Source organism: Netta rufina (genome assembly GCF_964035555.1).
Source record: "Netta rufina genome assembly, chromosome: 2".
Taxonomy (NCBI): domain Eukaryota; kingdom Metazoa; phylum Chordata; class Aves; order Anseriformes; family Anatidae; genus Netta; species Netta rufina.
Window position 1 is genome coordinate 18,879,826 of NC_140124.1, and position 17,988 is coordinate 18,897,813.

The window sequence follows — 17,988 nt, forward strand, 5'->3', positions numbered from 1 at the left end:
CTTTCCTGAGTCTGGAGACAGCGAGGGAGGGAGGCTGTATCTGGACTCCCATGCCCTGGTGTCCCAGGTAAAGGAAAGGGACGGAGCTGTCATGCAGGTCCCCTTTGGTCCACAGGCTCCATCTCCTTCCCTTGGAGACCCAGATATTACAGAGGGCATGCACACAGCTGATCTCTGATCAGTGGGAAGTGAGGACATGCCAGGGCATATGGGCTGTCCCAGGTGCTGTAAGACACTCCCGGGTACGGCTGTGACCTAACCTGAGCCTAGTATCAAAGGTAGGTTGAGGCTGCTCTGCTTAATATTGTGCTGCTACAGCACAGCCTGGGAATGTCACCCAGCAATGTAGAGCAAAAGGAGCCCACTTCTCTGATCCATCCCAGGTATGGCGTGCATGTCCCTGCAAGGACAGCAAAGGTCACACCAGTAGCCTGGGGACACCCAGGGAGCCTTTGTGCTGAAGATGGCCCTGAGAGAGGAGACACAGTGGCTTCATGGCTCCTCCAGGCCAGTAATCCTGCATACATGAACGCCTGTGCAAGTAGAAGCAGATAAGCCAGAAGAACTGGAAAGGGACTTTGCTTCTATAAGCCTTAATTGACCTTTCCTCCTTGCAGTCCTGTGGACTTTGTGGTGTGATGTTTATTTTTCTGAGAGAGCTGTGCTTCATGGTGGTCTGTTGTTTTCTATGGTTTCAACATAAACAGGGTCAAATCCTGTATGCTGGCTTGCTGGACAACCATATCTGGAATAGCAGGTAGTGCCCCACTGCCAGGTGCAGCGACCAGCAAATCCACCTCTTATTTTAGAATTAAAACATCTGAACCAGAACAACTGCCACAAAGGCAAGGGTGTGGGTTCAACAGTCCAGAAGAGGTCTGTTCTTTTTTTAAAGCCCAGTAGCTCTGGGCTGTCAGTAGCATGGGGCCAGTGCATACAGCAGGCACTGCGTTCAACCAGCTCCCTGGCTGTCTTTATGCCATCCCTTGCTATGCACCCAAGGATGCACAGCGATGCCAGACACTAACTGGCTGCATGACACCCACTGGCTTCAGCACTGATGGTTTTCAGGTGTCCAGGTCAGGTTTCCAACCATCCCTGCAGTTCTGGGCTTTATTTTGCAATAAAAGACAAAAAAGGAAGTTGTTTCAGCTGCCCACACAGGGCAATGTCAAAAGCATGCCCAAGTGTCTTACAGAAAACAGCACTGTAATCCTGTACCTCTTGTAGGGTCAGGCCCCTCTCGAGTAGGTTTTGGCTGTTTCTTTTGAAATTTATCTCAGACATCTACAGAGATAAGAGTGGGAGACAACATTATCAGGAGCTGGTAGGTTTGTTCATTTTAAAATCTAGGAAGATAAAAATAAAAATGTATGTTTTAAGTGTCAGCTCAATTCAACCTTTACCACTAAGTCCCTAATGACTAGAACGACTCTTGGGGAAGAGAAAACACTGTCACAAAATTGGTGTAAAGATGTGATCCCTCACAGTGCAGAAGGGACAGCAGTGTCATCCAGGACACGTTTCAAAAGAGAATGAAGGGAACAGACTGCCTAACAATGCTCTTAAAGTGAGGCTGCATAAGAAGTCCAGCAACCACAGCAAAGGAGATGTTTTCACAAGTTTATCCTGAAATTTTCCCCAGCAATTGGATTCCCTCACTAACAGAGGATCCATTAGGGATGTCCTAAGAAGGTATTTTTCTTAGTTTTAATCACATTTTCATGGTCATGCTGCAGGTCACGCTGCAGGACCATCAGGCAGATTTAAGATTAAGCTGTTTTTGTACTTCAAATCAACATGACTACAGGAATGACAAACAGGTTACAACATGGTGGCCTTACTTTTTTTCAAAATCAAATCAATTGCACAACAGGTCATGTGTTCACAGATCTGTAAACATGAAGTCTCAACAAGCAAATGACACAGCTCAAGACTCAATGGGAAAGAATCACCTTACACTCAGGACTTCAATGCATACCGTGACAAGTCAAAATACAGTAACTCTGTTTAGAAATTACAAGCAAGTTTTCCTTTCTATAGACATCCTGTGCTTCACCAGCTCAGTCCTGAATACAAAATATTAGTAAAGATATATATCAGAAAAGCCAACAGGGAAAAAGCAAGTGATAAATGAATATCCTTACCAAATGTCCTTACCTTCTCTTACCATACACTTCTTCATTATCTAGGATAGCAAAAGCAGTCTTTTAACACTTCACAAAATTATTTAACTGTGATGTTGCATACAGCTAGCAGGTCAATGAAAATAAATATTAGGTATTCCTGTTTCTTTACTGCTTGGTGTTTTCTTAATCAATTACAGCACTTCTGGAGAATGAGATATTTTTTTCCAATTACTTATTTCTGAATATACTCTTTTGAAACTTTATACAAATACCCTAACAGACCATTACATGAATGAGGGAAGAAAAAAAAAATACCCCTAGTTTTATTCTAAAGACATCTTCACAAAGAAGATCTCACGTATGTTTCTACGACTAGATGAGTACAGCTTTTTCTGCTGATGAAAGATCCCTTAATTGACTTCATTCAAACCACCCCAGGTGGGTGATTAAAAGATTGATTAGGGATTTGTCCCCCTCCTGTCAAGTCTGACTGCAGCTCACTTAGATTAATAGGGTATCTCTCCCTGAGCTTGAAAAGATAATGCGCTGCTTGATTGACTCAAGTGTCCCTGGGTCAAATCCAATAGGACAAACCAGTGCTGCAGAACATCTCCCTGGCTGGCATACAGTATCAGCTACTTTTCAGTGCACAATACCTTTATCGTCCACTGCCATATACCTTTCCATGACAAGGGAAAGAAATTGGAAATTCAGAAGAGAAATTGGAGAAAGAATCAGAGAAAGAAAATCACTGTAATGGTGGGAAAATGAGAGGGGAGAAAAGAAAATAATCCACAGAAAGATGAGCGTAATCACACTTGCTTACCCTCTAAGAACCAATTTTCTTCTGGAAAGACTTTTCTCTAAACACCCACAGGGTTTCTGCTCCCCCCATGCGAGTGTGGCATCTTTAACCAGCAGCTGCTGGCAGGACCACACGCAAGGACTTGACCTTGCATGCCCTTGTGTTCATATGAACCTTTCTGGGAATAAAACATTTGAAACTAATGTAGCTCCTTTATTGCCTAGGATCCAAAACAGGATATTGCAACAGCAGGGAAGGTGGGAGATTGGTGGAATAAATCTGAGCAGAATATATCAGAGACTTCTCCAGAGGAGATTTCACCTGTCTGAAACCTGCCTTCTGTGGTGAGGGAGGGAATGTGATGCCCATTCCCCAAATGAAAAGCAATGCTGGGAAAAGACCTCTATTAAACGAAAGCAATCAAGAAGCAGAATAAAAATACTCCTCTAAAGGAGGAGTATTGTAATTTACAAATTGTGCCATGAGCTTCAGTGTCAAAACATCCCTGCGTGGAGATCCCCAGATTCCAGTGACACAAATTTGCCACAAGACAAGGTGATGGCTTGAGCTGAGGGTATTTGCTTGGAACAGGAAGGTATAAACAGCATCACAGTGAATTCAGAGTGAATTGTAACCAAATCAAAGCTAATCAAATCAAAATTTGCTGGTGGGCAGAGGGTGAGGGAGAGCCGGACCACAGCAAAGCTTGCATCAGGGCAGAGGTGGGGCTGGAGCACCAGTGCAGGGACTGGTGCTCAGGAGCAGCTGAAGAATAATGAGTATTAGAGAAAATCCAGTGCCAAATCTCAGGCTGAATAAAGCCCTTTCTTCAGACAGCAGGCATGGTTGGCTGGTCTGTAGAATGCCACAGGTCTTTTTTTTTTTTTTAGAAATCCCTGTTACAGTCTGAGCCATCGCGATCCCCTGGGCAGCTGAACTTGACCTCTCTTGGGCTTGGATCATTGCTTGTCAGCAGTTCTGTTGAGAGACAAGCTGAATCTTTTCACATAGGAATTTCTGAAATACAGCCAGCCACCACTGACCTTTCTATTAAAAACAACATTAAACTTGATTCTCAGGCTCAGGACTTCTTGAGAAAAAATGCAAACTGTACATTTCTCAGGGAAGTGGCCACTAATAAAAACATGCATTTTAACATTTGGCACTTGACTATCCATCTGTCTCCTGGAGTGGAAAGGTGTTAGAGGCTCAATGCCTAAATACTCAGGCAGTGATTATTACACGAGTTTTCTAGCAGTGTCTCCTCAGTGGACTGAAACATGGCAAAATAAATGACAGCTCTGATAGGCAGTGTGACAGCTTACCTCAGGACATGTAGCTGGACATCACAAGTTGACCCCTCACAGCAGTAGAAAGCAGCTGTCATCTGAGGAAACTGAAGGACAAACAGTATCCAGAGCCCCTGGATGAGAAAATCCACTCCAACCCATCTCATCATATCCCACCCCACCCCATCCCACAGAGCAGATCACAGCATAGCAGGGGAGCATTCTCGAGGAATAGCCAATGACTTGGGGAACTGCCAAATTAAGGCCTCTGGAGAATGAACAATTATTAAGAACAAGCAGAGATTTATTTTCTATCATTCATTTCCTACCAAACACTGTGTTTTCTACCATCTGTGATGAGCTAAAGCCACTCCAGCAGCCTGGGAAGCCCCAGGTATTTCATCGGCTGAGGGAAAAAAAGGAAGACACTTCTGTCTGCAAAGAGGGTAACTTCTGAAGTTTGGTAGACATTGCTGTATTTTTGTTTTTAATGCTAAGGTCCTTGTTTCAAGCAAGCTGGCATTAAATATGGTGCAAGTAGTTCACACACACTGACTGCTGATCAGCTGAAAGCCCTAAGAATATCAGCGTTAGAATGGTCCTCCTAATGCAAATGGTCTTAAAGCTCCATTACTCTGAAGAACTAAGTAAAACTCTTCTCTTTCAGCTTGACATTATGGCTTTCTCTCTCTGTTTTAATTAAAACATATTTAGTGTTCAGTATGTTCCCCTTAGAGATTGTGCAAAGTGGGATATGAAAAGAAAAAACAATTAATGTTTAATGAATGACATTTGCCCCTTTCCTCCCAGTTACCAAAGTAAGTTTCCAAGGATTTGTTCAATTTAGCCTAATGGCAACAAGACCTAAGACCATTAAGTAATATAAAGGGACCAGGGAGTCACAATGTGTTGCAGCTTATTAAAGAACATTTCATGCTACCTTAAAAGCTCATAAATTCAATAGGCCTAGAATGTTACATTAAAAAAATAATAATAATAACTCAAAAGGCAGACTTTTTATTCTATGGATTTTATATAAAATGCTCAATGATTTATTCATCTTAACAATGCCCAGAAATAAAATCTGTACAGGAGCTGAGTGATTCTTGGAGCAGGACTCTTAAGCATGATGGCAAATATAGCACTTGCAGGGGAAGCAGGCGATCAGGCCCAGTCAGCATGGCTTTATGAAAGGCAGGTCATGCCTGACGAACCTGATCTCCTTCTATGAAAGAGTGACGCGCTGGGTGGATGAGGGAAAGGCTGTGGATGTGGTCTACCTTGACTTCAGCAAGGCTTTTGACACCGTCTCCCACAGCATTCTCCTCAAGAAACTGGCTGCTCTTGGCTTGGACTGGCGCACACTTCGTTGGGTTAGAAACTGGCTGGATAGCCGGGCCCAAAGAGTCGTGGTGAATGGAGCCAAGTCCAGTTGGAGGCCAGTCACTAGTGGCGTCCCCCAGGGCTCGGTGCTGGGGCCGGTCCTCTTTAATATCTTCATCGATGATCTGGACGAGGGCATCGAGTGCACCCTCAGTAAGTTCGCAGATGACACCAAGTTAGGTGCGTGTGTCGATCTGCTCGAGGGTAGGAAAGCTCTGCAGGAGGATCTGGATAGGCTGCACCGATGGGCTGAGGTCAACTGCATGAAGTTTAACAAGGCCAAGTGCCGGGTCCTGCACCTGGGGCGCAATAACCCCAAGCAGAGCTACAGGCTGGGAGAGGAATGGTTGGAGAGCTGCCAGGCAGAGAAGGACCTGGGAGTGATGGTGGATAGTCGGCTGAATATGAGCCAGCAGTGTGCTCAGGTGGCCAAGAAGGCCAACGGCATCCTGGCTTGTATCAGGAACAGCGTGACCAGCAGGGCTAGGGAGGTGATCGTCCCCCTGTACTCAGCTCTGGTGAGGCCGCACCTCGAGTACTGTGTTCAGTTTTGGGCCCCTCGCTACAAGAAGGACATGGAGGTGCTTGAGCGGGTGCAGAGAAGGGCGACGAAGCTGGTGAGGGGCCTGGAGAACAAGTCCTACGAGGAGCGGCTGAGGGAGCTGGGCTTGTTCAGCCTGGAGAAGAGGAGGCTCAGGGGCGACCTTATCGCTCTTTTTAGGTACCTCAAGGGATGCTGTAGAGAGGTGGGGGTTGGCCTGTTCTCACACGTGCCTGGTGACAGGACGAGGGGGAATGGGCTTAAGTTGAGCCAGGGGAGTTTTAGGTTAGATGTTAGGAAGAACTTCTTCACTGAAAGGGTTGTGAGGCACTGGAACAGGCTGCCCAGGGAAGTGGTGGAGTCACCATCCCTGGAAGTCTTCAAAAGACGTTTAGATGTAGAGCTTAGGGATATGGTTTAGTGGAGGGCTGTTAGCGTTAGGTTGGAGGTTGGACTCGATGACCTTGAGGTCTCTTCCAACCTAGAAAATTCTGTGATTCTGTAATATGAACAATTAACAAGGCTGACAATGTAGGATTTACATTCTCTTGAAGATGGAATTGTTTCTTTGGGAGAAAAAGTAGGATTCTTCTTGTATATTCCTAAATTTGAGTTCTCTATTTAATGCTTTATTTTTATTTTCATTGTTCTCATTTCATGTTCCTGTTTTAAGGGGAAGCAACTTAAATCTGAAAGACGGACTTCATTTTCTTAGCACTAATCCATTTTGCAGCATTTCCATGTGTTTATGGTGTCCTTCTGCTTATAAAGCTTAGTTAGAGAGAGCTTTAATGTGGATATTAATTTATTTGCATGGTTTTGGTAGTGTCTAAAATTATATTACATTTTAAAAATTACATTTTATTTCAATTTCAATTTTCTTTCTTTTATCCAACATTCCCTCCAGGCTGAGAGAGACCTTCAAGCTAGAGGTTAATGCAGATGTTTATGGTTCTACATTTTTGTTTATATTTGTGCATAACCACATAAAACCAAATGAATCTCATTTCCATATACACTTGGTAGCAACAGCAATTTTCACCAGCACTTTGTATGTAGAAGACAAATGTTTTATTGTTATTACTCAAAAAATTGTGATGATAATGACTTGAACAACCTTTTGAGCAGAGACAGACTACAGAGCTCTCAGTGAACTATGTTAACTTTAAAAATGTAATTGGGTTACCAAAAATCAAATTATGTTGTTATGCATATAATTTTCTTCATGTAGTATTGCTGATTATCAAAATGTTTTGCATGGATATGCTCTTCTATGATGCACTCATACACTCATTTACTTTAAATGCCAAATGATACCTTTAGTAGTTAGCAGTGCCACAAATGTGGAAATACATTTGGCCATTCTCCGCCAAATTAAATTTTATTCAAAATATTCTTTGTGTATTTTCCATTTTCTGTTCAAAATCCAGTAAACACAACAACCCATTTCTTCGTTTTTTAAATCATATTATCTCAACTTTTTACTTTCTGTCACCAGACCTACCTTATGACTGTTGTGTACATATTAGAATAAGACAATTTATTACCAGATTAGTATTTCCTCCTAGTTCAATCTGCAAATATGCACAGGGCTTAATTCAAGTCCTCTAAATTGAACACACATGCCAAAAACTCACTTATCCCATCAGGATTAGTCTCTCTTATGTACATTCAATAAACAAAATAAAGATTTTTTTTTTATGGTTAGTTATTGGCTTGACATTTTCTTTGGTGACAAACATCATGATTCATTGGATCACTTCAGGCAGCATCAAGAAAAAACTTGCAAAGAAGCAAGTTCAATTCACAAAGAAGTCTTTATTACATTTCCGTTCCACTGTGTCCAGCTGTTGATCGTTGCTGATTTGCTCAGTCCAACAAATGGCTTCATTCATTTACAGGTTTCCCAGCAGAGATATCAATCATAGAATTGGAAGAGAGCGGCAAAAGGACAAAAGAGGCGGTATCATTTTCCCTTGTTTTGCTGCTACTCTTCTTTCTTTCACCTCACTCCTCTCAGCTGCAGTGCTGCCCATCTGTGGTGACATGGGCCCAGCCAGGGAATACTTTCCACAGGTATTTCTCCCAGCTACTCCATAGTACTCTGAATGTTTTCTCTGTCATTAATTCTTCGCACAGTCCCATATTAAGCTTTGGTTGCATGAAGGGAGACCTTATTTTATATAACAGTATATATGCTTCATTTTGTCCCTCAAAGATGGATCTTGTCCCATTGCTGTACTTGCTCTATGGAGGCAATACTGAGCTATTCTATCTTGAAAGGTGGGTATTGACATTTTCCATTGGAAGCCAAATTAGAAATATTAGGCTACTACTAGCAAATAGAAGTCAAGGCTTGTCCTCTGACCTTGAGACCAAGGAACCTGGTCTGGCTTGTATCCCTACAGATAAACTTTCTCAGTCTTCCAAGAGAGGAGATGGTCCTGCCACCCAGGAGCAGTGCCCCACAGAAGCTGAGCTCTGGATGGGATCCAAGCATTTCTGGGGAATGTGCTAATTGGCACATGCCAAAACCATGACAGGAACTGAGCTAACAATCTGGCTATTAGCCTGGTATTAATTAGATTGCAAGTATAGTCTTAAAGACCTACAAAATCTATCCAACACAATAAGGACAGCTATATTTTTTAAATATTTTGTAATACTTATCATAATTGCAAGATTAAAATAGGTATCTTAGAGCCATCTTTATCAGAAAGTTTACACAATGCAGCTATACAGGCTTGTGAATTCTCACCTTCCACAATGAAAATAACCCGTCATATACAAGCGTTTTCTGGACACCCCATGGGCAATATCTCAGAATATGCTCAAAATGGATGGGAAAGGCAAGGATAACATGGAATGGGGTGGCAACAAGAGGGTGTGGGACAGCTAGACAACAGCTAGAGGACGCTGTTGTCAATATGGGTTAGTGATGGGAAGTTGATGATGGGCTGCAGGACTACCAGTGTCACCAAGCCAGAAGGGATCCCAATTTGCAACCTACCCCTGTCAACGGCTGATTTCAACCTCTGTTAAGAATAATTGCACTGCACCAGCTTACTTCTGCTGAATTCAGAATAGCATGGTCTTTGTCTTAGAGTAGAACTTCCCAGGTCCAAAGGGAAAAAAAAAAAAAAACTGGGATCAAATTTATCATTTGCATGAATTCCCACATATGCTTGATGTCAAAGTTTTGCTTCTGTTCAACAAACTGTCTGTATTTGTTTGCAGTCCACACACAGCTGGAGTCAACTCCTTCTCCTGCAGATGCAGATGCGTCCAGCTGCCTAGACAGCCTTTAATTGACTCCACTCAGTCACCTGCTTTGGATTTCTCCAAGTGACAAATGGCTTCCTACCTTACATACCAGCCATTTTACTGTCTTTCCCTGAGGAATTTTTACTTCCTTTTTTTTTTTCTTTTTTTTTTCTTTTTTTTTCTTTTTTTTTTTTTTTCCTCAAGGTTTAATTTCCTAATAACTATCCATACAATACTCAAACATATCTTCCTATCTTCCTCCACTGTAATACAGGAACCTTATCTGTGTATGTGGGAAGAATCACACAAAGAATGACTTAAAATACATACAGACATAGCCTAAACTTTTCAAAGCCATATGATAATGACTTTGAAACCCCAGAACGTGTACTGGTAACATGGTTAAAAGTATTGACTGTACTAGCAGAGTCAGCAGGGTCAGGCTTAAGTTTAAAACAAGACTGACATTATATTACATTAGGAAAGTATTACAGTACTAGGTGTAATTTCTCTGTTCTGAATGCTTGAGTTTAAAATTCACAGTAACTTTAACAATTACATCATCATTGCCATCTTATCCTTCAATTAGTATGCCACATTACCTTCATCTCATCCCATTCTGTGCCAGCAGTTTTTAAATAAATATCCTCCAGAAGCAACACATAAATATTTATTTCAAAATAAGCATAAGTTATTTACCATTAAGTAGTTTATCTTTAGTTACTGTTCTAGTAATCTGATCCTTTTCTTCTTTTCTCAGGATCAGAATCCATGTTAGTTTTCCCATAAAGCTAAGCAAGATATTATAATTAGTTTTCTTACATAATGCTAAGAAGACCAAAACCCTGTCCATTTTTTTCTCAGTTTAGGAAATCTAAAATATTAAATCATGTTACTTTGCTTCCATTCAACCATGGAAATACTGACTTTAAATGTGCTTTTTGCAAGATGAAAACATTACAAACTGAATTTTTCTGCCTACTGTCATTCTTTCATTTGCCCTGTGTGCTTCTCCTGTGTTAGAGTGAAGCATCCCACCACTTAGCAATTACAAGTCACAGAGAGAAGAATCATCCAAAGAGTAAACAAGACTCCCACTATAGCAACTTATTTCCATAGTGATATGCAGAGCCACCTGGTAAGAAACAGAGTTTGTCCAAGCAATAGCATCAGTACTTATGTTTATTAAATACCTTACCCTCCCTTACCTCCCAAGCAGTCTCAAATCATCTAGGAAACCTCATCTAGCCTCTATAGGATGACCATTATGCTTCCTGTTTTTTATATAAAGAAATGACAGCGTTTAATACATGTAATTTTATTAAGCATTCCTGGTCTTTTTTTTTCTTTTTTTTTTTCTTTTTTTTTTTTTTTTAATTGTAAAGGGAGAAGAAACTGTTATTTTTTAGCTGAGAAAGCTCCAAATGGGAACATTAGAGAAGCTTTCTGCACAAAAGCCAAGGGTCCCAACCTCAACTTTTGAAGCAAAGACAGCACAGAGAAAACAGGCCCTAAGAAACCTTTTGTTTGCACAATAATTCAGATTTCTGTTGCAAATTTACAACCCCTGCTGGAAACCCACCCTCCTCTGGCTGAGCTTCAGAGATGATGGTTACCTGGATAAAATACACTTCAGTGCTAAATCCTTTATACTCCATAGGGTATGAAAAATTCAAGTGAATCACTCCTTAATAGTCATGCAAGGTACATTTTAATTCATGACAAAGCAGCAGATGATAAAGAATTTTTAAGGTGAAACTTCAGAAAAATACCAGGTCCGGGTAAAAAAAAAGATCATTTAAAGCTTGTATTTTATTTTGTTTATGGTTCTATTAAGTTGAAGGAATTTAATGTTATTTCTGAACCTGTAATCACTGTCAGAAATGTATTTTGACCTATGTTAAGCAACAGAGTGTGCATGCATAGATGCATTTGTACTGGATAAATGTTTTAGGATGCCTATTACTTACAGGCTTTGTTTTCAAAAGAGTGGTTGCCACAACATCAACTACAAAGCGTATCCCCAAGCAGTAGGCTGGTACTCTGACTAAACTATTCATTTCATTATTCTGATCTTTTCAGAACACAGAAGAATCATTTGGGTTATTTCACTCATCTGCTACAACTTGTTTTTCATTTGTGCAAGCTCTCTGAAGCACAGAGTGGCTTTGTTACTTGTTTACACAGTGTTTATTACAATCTGTGTTAGGATCTCCTATACATTAGTACTGTACCTGGTATTTATAGGCATGTAAACTGATTTATTTGAGGTCATGTCTAGTCATACACCTATACATCCCTGTAGGTCTTGATGGACCCTAACCATGGCTAAACTGTAACTATGGAAAACTGTTTCCATGTAGACATCCACCATTCAGATCAGGCCTGCACCTTCTCTGGTAGATCTGACGCCCCTGTAAAATTTGCATTTTTGTTCTCAAATAGAAAGATACACTTGCAAAGTATAAGAAATCCAGAAAGAACAGTGGTTTGAATAATTTCTTTCTGGAAATACTACCCCTCTAAGAACTGGATGAATCCCACAGTTTCATTCTATGTTCTATATATCCTTAACTTAAATCAAATCAGCATAAGCGTAACTGTGAGGTTAAAGCCTCGTTATATTTATGTTATAAGAAAATACTTTGCTATCTTCCTTTCCAAAAAGTACCATCAACAGCTATGATACTCTTTTCCCTTTCATTTTCCTCCAGGACAGAGAGTGATTGTGTTTTCCTATTTCTTTTTTCTGGGACTTCTTCAGAATTTCTCTTGCCACTGAAGGCTAATGAAATTACATGTAGGAATGTAACCTTTTGTAACAAAATGGTTTTGGAAAGGGGAAGTTCAAAATCAAAGGAGTCCCTGCAGCCCAAGTAATGCAGCAGGAAAAGGGGTGAATTATCACAGGCAAACTGCCATCTTTACATGTAGATCTGTCTGTGAAGTTGATTGTTATGTTTCCTAAAGGACATGTGCACTTGCTTAGGGGATCTTTGCCTGACCACTTTGAGCCACGTTTGGAAGTGTCCAGAGCAGATTTGCAGAGCAGAGCCTGGACGCAGCCCCTGTGGAGACATGGAGGACAGTGGTGCACATCCTTTCTCCTGTTATTTCTCCTGTTATTACTTGGAGTGGGCACTGCACTGCAAAAGATGCTCAGGGACAAGTTATAATCATACTCTCTCCTGTGGTCTTTTCCTCCCCACTGCAGGTGAACCGTTGTTAGAGTTTTTCTACAATAAACTTTTCAGAAAGACCTCGTTTATGTAGTAACACGGTCACTGATCATTTTCTTCCTGTTCTTTTAAGAAAACATTAGAGTATAATCCTTGCCTGGTAACTTCTACTATCATAGATAAGAACAAAAACTGGCATACTGTGACCAGGCTATGAGACTGATTATTTAACCTGTGGGTTTTTCAGATGGGAGTCTTTGATTCTGACTTTAATTTCTAGCATACTGTGAACAGAAGAGTAAAACATCAGCAGTAGCAAGAAAGCAGAACATGCAGCTGTGATGCATTCTCTGAAGATTTCCCTTGGCATTTCATCTGTGAAACTTCATGGCAAAGCTGTATCTTTCTTTGAGTATTCATCATTTCACTTTCAACCCACATGTGTCTGTGATTCTTTGCACCCACGTGCTCTACAAGGCAACAGGGACAGTTACTGAAGAATTTCTTTTCACTTTGAGACAGAAGAAGTATTAGCCCTTGAATGATTTGACTTGCATCTTATTTGGAAGTGTATAGTCTGCTTTACATATACTGGCCTAGGCCTAAAGTCCTTCAGACTTCCAACACTAAGAAGAGTAAGAATTAAAAGCCTAGGTGCAATGGACATAAACCCTAGTAATCATAGAAGAAAAGAGATTGAAATAAAGCTGAGCTCTACATTTCACATGGAATTTTACTTCTTTAGTGCTGAATATAGTCTGTGTGCAAAAATCAATCATAGATGCACCAAAATGTTAACCACATGACACCCTTTAAACACATCAGCTGCAGGTCCTGTTTGGCTTTGAATGTGTCACTGGTTAAATCTTTCTTATATTTCTATTTGCATTAACTTCTGTTTTGGACTGAAATTGCTCAGTAAATGAGTATCACTCAACATAAAATATTCCACTTTACTAACACCAGTTACATAATCCTTTTCACATCAAACATCACAGTTGTCCTTCATTGCTATAATTTAATTTCCACTTCTATGAGTGTAAGAGTGTTTAACAACCTACTGCAGCTTCTGGCAACTAGTTTTAAGAAAATGATTGCTGACAAAATGTAGAACAAAGAACTCAAGTAGGATAACTCTAGCCATTTATTGCTGCTACTAATTATTCTAACCTTCTTATCATAATTACTTATTGGCCTACTTACCCAATTATCCTAACCTCGTAGCCTTGACTTCCGCTGCACTTGGGATTCAGTGCTAGTAAAGCTTAAGTCTTTGTTACTGACACTAAACACAACCTAAAAATAAAACAAGGGAAGAGCAGTCATTTAAACAATGCCATTCCTTTCATAGCCATTTTTAGTTGGTTGGTTGTTTTGGCAATAGTTTTTAACCATCACCAGTGTCCAAGGGCATGAGAAAGGGTTTGAGGGAAGAGGAAGATCTTCTATAGACCAACTGATATAGAAGGGAATAAGCTTGCAGGCCTTTCTTCATCTCCCAAACAGGGCAACAACATCCAAAGAAAAACACAAGCTGAAGTTATTCCTCTGAGTTTAGTTAGGTATGCTGAGTTTGAGCATCTAAGGGTAATGGTTTTAAACTAGAAGTGGGTGGGTTTAGAAAAATATTAGGAAGAAATTCTTCACTTGGAGGGTGATGAGGCACAGGAACAGGTTGCCCAGAGAAGCTGTGGATGCCCCATCCCTGGAAGTGTTCAAGACCAGGTTGGATGAGGCCTTGGGCAGCCTGGTCTGGTGGGGTTGAAACTGGGTGATCATTAAGATCCCCTCCAGTCCAAACAGTTCTATGATTCTATGATTCCATGATCAGAGAGAAAAGATAACTGGAGTCTCTAGGACAGACTAGCATCAAAACAACATGGTAAGATATGTTTCTCCTGGAGGAAAACAGGGGCGAGACATCATTTATTGCTCATGGGTTTGAAGATAAGCCTGTTTCTCTATTGACACTGACAGTTTTAATTCATCTTCAGAAGGTTCAGCTTCATCTTTTTAAGGCATTTTCTTGCCCAGCCCTGAGGCTGCTTTCTGTCAGCACCACCAGGTCTGGGTGCAGGAGCTGTTCAGCTTTACCCTGGCAGTGTTCTAAAGGATGCGTGGAGCATGGGTTAAGGTGTAAGGCATTCAAAGGATGGATGCCATGTGTGGCCAAAGTTGTAGAAGCAAGGGAGCTCAGGGGAGACTGGGTTTGTCCCCATTACTTGGGGAATGCTTGCAAGAGAAGGAGTAACTAAGGAGACCAACCCCAACAGATAATTCCCTTTGCAATGAAGAGTCATGAGTTGGGAAAAATTTAGCAGGGAATATCCCATGTGCTGAGCCTGTTCTTAGTCTTCCCTCCAGGCAACTGCTTGTAGCTACTACAGGAGAGAGAAAATGCCAGGCACTCCTGACCCCTCGATCTGAACCAGCACAGTACAGTGACTCTTATATTGTTCCGCAAAAGGCAAGAGTAAGATCTGGGCTGTCACAGCTTTAGAGATTATCTTCTTTTTTTTTTTTTTTTTTTTTTTTTTTTTTTTTTTTTTTCCCCACTGAGACACAGTCAGACTGGATTCATTCAGTGAAGGTATTTCTTTTGTCTAACAGTGAGTTAAGTGATACAGGGTTATTCAAAGACAAAGGCAATCCCTGGAAAGACTGGAAAACTATCTGAAAATTATTTATTTTTGATAGTATATAACCATCAAGTTATTTTCTGAACTGGTTCCAGGCTACCAAGAGTGTACAAAAGTTAGGGGCATAGTTATGTAACAAAACTAAAGCTCTGACAAATACAAGCATTTTAGGTGATCATTGTTACTGGGTAAAAACTTTTTTTAGACTGTAGAACTGAATATTTAAAATGTTGAACTCAGATACCACCCACTTGGGTCCAAGGGCCCAGCTGTATATTGCAAATGTGTTAGATTTGTTCCAAGTGCTTGCTGTTTTAGAGGACTAAAGTAATTATTTTGCATGCAGTGCTACAATGATAGCCATTATCCATCCAATTATACATCATTAGAGGAATGCAGTTGCTTGGTCTTAATTATATATATGAAAAGTTTAAAAACATTACTTTACAAGTAGACACACACTCTCATATAGCTTTTAGCAAACTCCTGGCTTTTAAGAATCACAACATACATATGGCACTAACAGCATACTGTTGAGTAAAAGTCTATTGAATTATTTAATTAAAATGCAATTGAAAATAACTTCAAAATATTTTCCATGCATATTCCATTCTTTGTTGAAATATTGTACCTAAGAATACTTCACCACATCAGCTTTTTTTTTTTTTTTTTTCCCAATGTGCTCTAAAGGTAAGCTTTGATTATCCTCTTCTCTAACAACTGGAGTAGGTGCTCATAGTATGTTTACAATAGGTGTTCTGGGTATGTTTAGGAATTCTGGCACCAGTTCTGGCCTTCCACACCAGCCATAACCACATCTACTCATTATTCAGGTTAGAAAGCGCACACCCACATGCCTATCTTTGCAAATCGAGCAATGTAACAGCTTAGATTTTCAGTGCTTTTAATCTCAGTCATTAAAAGAGGCTTCTAATCTTCTAGTAATGCTCCCTTCAAACTGTAATGTAATCTGTTGATCTCTTTAAGAAGTTACTGAATTCCCCCATCATAAGCATCTGTTTGTAGTGACATATGTAACAAATTAAGATGGTGTCTCTTTTCAAGATTGATGAACTTTTCTGGCATGCTAACTGAAAGCAATGAAAAAGGAAGGTAATGTTGAAGGTTAGCCAAAAGCACATTTAGCTCACACTGACTTTTAAACCTGAGCAAGACTAAAACCTGTGAGAAACTGCAAAGAGTAATGAAACAGGAGAAACATCACGAACAGCATAACTGCTATTCTTATTCCCATTATTCAGGTGTCTGATTCACTTATTTACCGGTTCAGCACTGTGAGTACCAGGAGTTCTGAACACTGTGTAAGTAATCACAAATTATCATTACAGCAATATGTGGCCACATACGTGATACTTATTTACACGGGACCAATTTTTCTGCGGGGTAGAAATAGTAAGGTGTCGCATTATCTCGATATATATCTGTACTGGTAGAACTGAAACCCAAAGATATTCAGCAAATCTCACTTCTCCTTTTCACTTTTTAAAGGCATTTCTTTTGAAGATTATTTATGCACATACTGCTTGAGAGAATAACATACGATGATAATGCTATTTTCCTGCAGAATTGTTTATCCACTTATGCAAGGTAAAAAAAGCTTCAATCTCATCTGTCAGTGTAATATAACATACTGAGGTTTTTAACCTCCTTATGTTTTCTAAAAGCAGTGAAGAGATACTACTATAAACAATTCGTGTTCAGGAACAAAAAGCTTAGGGAACATGTTTCTATCCCTGATTTTGTTTGAGATAGAGATGAAATCTTTTATATAGTAAATGAAAACAAATTAATGATACGAAATAGCCTGAGAGGAGGAAACTTATTTCCCAAATCATTATTAATAAAAGAGCTGGCATGGAGTCCTTGGCCAAAATACATACAAATAAAAGTGTAGCACGTCTCTGTTTTTTTTTAACATTGTGAACTTCACTGAAAGAAATGTGTTTTTCATGGTAACTATATGGAAGTACTTATTTTTAAAGATGCTAATTGTATCTGAGATATCATTCTGTTCAAATTAGAGCATTGCAACATTATGCTCATTAAGGGATTTTAATTATTACATATTTGAACATAAGATACTTCTGTTGGCTTTTATAAAGACTGCTTACAGCAGAACAGTTAGTAGCTAGATCTGTTGTGTAAGTTTTCTGTTCAACCTGTAAATACTTACATTTTTACCAGTAAATGCTATTTTTCTCTCTTACTGAAATCTTTAGGGTAAATGCTATATTTTGGTATATAAATGGTCACATGCACACCTAGCTTCCCACAATCAAATGCAAAGTAAGTTTGCCAGAAAAGAGTTACAGCCTAAAGGAAAACAGCAAAAGGAGCCTAACAGAATAGAAAACTAGAAATGTCAAATGTTTCAATTGCATCTATCATGAATTAGCAATTTACAAGCACAGAAAAATAGGAAAAATAAAGTGCGTGTACCAAACCTGCCATGACTCATAGTAGCTCATTGTACTTTCTTCTGTTTATAAAGCATGTTAGCTGTAGTACATGGCACATTAATGCTGTGATAAAGCTATTACTTGCTCCTCTGATGTGCAGAAGTTGAGTAAGAGCAGGCAAATGGCTTGTCACAGCCACGGGCCAGCTCCCTGGTGAAGCTCTGGGAGAAGCTGTGCTATTTCAGGGTCTTTAACTTACAGTTCCCAGTCGGGTTGACAGGTTTACAGTGTGCTATGTAGAATACAAGATGTCCCAAAAGCAGAAGAATATGCTAACAT